The sequence below is a fragment of the Sinohyriopsis cumingii genome, chromosome 2, assembly GCF_028554795.1.
Source record: "Sinohyriopsis cumingii isolate HCF-2022 chromosome 2, ASM2855479v2, whole genome shotgun sequence".
NCBI classification, from domain to species: domain Eukaryota; kingdom Metazoa; phylum Mollusca; class Bivalvia; order Unionida; family Unionidae; genus Sinohyriopsis; species Sinohyriopsis cumingii.
The window spans coordinates 9,579,390-9,581,179 of record NC_142962.1 but is presented as its reverse complement, the minus strand read 5'-3'; positions in this window follow the sequence as shown (position 1 = coordinate 9,581,179).

Here is a 1,790-nt window from a genome sequence, read left to right as displayed (position 1 = left end):
AGAATTATTGAGTGGATCATTTATTTTGATTTTATCAAAACAGCAAAGCTTATTTTTAATAATGTATAATCTAACATAATATAATCTAACAACATCACAGAATGGACCAGGAAAAGTTTTGCGGAGACACAGGCATTGGCACATGATCGAGACAAGTGGAGGGAACTGGTCAGATGTTCAGCAGCACTGTGCCTCAACGACCACACTAGGTCATGAGACTGATGATGATGATGATGATGATCTAACATATGGCCAATCACTCTTCCGTCACTTAGATCTGGGTCTGTATAATTGTTGATGTAATCATAATGATATCAGCTGTCCTGAAAGAGCAGTCAATCATTTAAAGTACATTTCCTGATCAGAGTAAATTGAAATACAGTTAAACCTGTCTTGAAAGACCACCCCTTCTGCCCAAAAATATGGTCTCTCAAGACAGGTGGTTTCTCATAGCAGGTTATAACACCGTATAATCAATAAATCTGTGCATTGAGAATAAGGTCTCTCAAGACAGGTGGTCTCACATAACAGTGGTCTTTCAAGACAGGTTTTATTGTATATTATGTGGCTACGAGGGCATGTTATATCTTGATATGATCGGATTAAAGTTTTTATTGTATATTTTCATTTGACTTGTTATGTATATTTAATCTCTATTGTTTATTGCATTTTTTAATGATTATATGTTATATAAATCTGTATTTTGTACTTTGTCCAAAATCAAGTTCATGTTGTTTCTGACCAGTAATATTTATGAATTAATGAAGAAAAAATACGATATCCGTCATGTTTTACGTATTTGTTCGACAATGAACTAAATTAATTTCTTTAATTGATAAAGGATAATAAATTTCCTTAATTAGTCCTGACCTTGAAGTAAAAATAAGATTGCAAATATAGCATCATGCTGTTTTACATCCTGCTCTAAAAAGTAATACAATATATCTAAATTGGGTAGATATCTGCAATGAGTTCACGACAATTTTCTTTGCTGTGCCCGGAAATACGTGCATTGGTTCGAAATTTTATGGATACTGTATGGAGTGGTGGGAATTATTGAATTTTGCGATGAATTCAATGCCACTTTTTTACTTGCAATTTTGCCGTTTCATTTCGATGTTATCGATGAAATCCATCCACGGGTCTGGAGTGCACATTAGATAAACCCAATGTTGAACTAAAATTTTCCCATAAATATTTTTGTATTCGAAGGTGATATATCTTCTCATACCAGTTCTGAATATTTGGGGATAGTTCTTTCTACTGAATTCTAAATGGTTCTGATTCAGAACTAGCTCTTTGTAGTTCGATCAGGATGTGTGATTGGCTTATTGACAGTTCTTGTTTCCCTGCAGGATTAATACGTGTAGCTGTACAAGAACTCATGGCAGGAGGCAACTGTTAACTGGTGTTTGATTTATAAACAGTTATAGACTGTGACGTGAAACTATGACAAACTGAGCACAAAGCAGTAATAAAATATTGGTGCATATTTATAAAAATGCAGGTTACTTTAATAATAGATTCGCTGGATCGAACCAAATCTATAAAAAAAAAATATGTCATATTTCCAATGATCCTTGACTAACCCTTCTAACACAGGAGCCGTAAGAACGGGTTTTCATTCAAAATCCGATATAAATAATTAATAGGTACAAGAAGAAATAATTTTTCTTTGGCAACTAGAATAAAAATGTCAAACCTGGACCACTTAAAGCCCCCTCATTACCAGTAAATTCAAAACTCAGTTTAGTCCTACATGTTAGACCTTGACGCTGATATTTATGTTT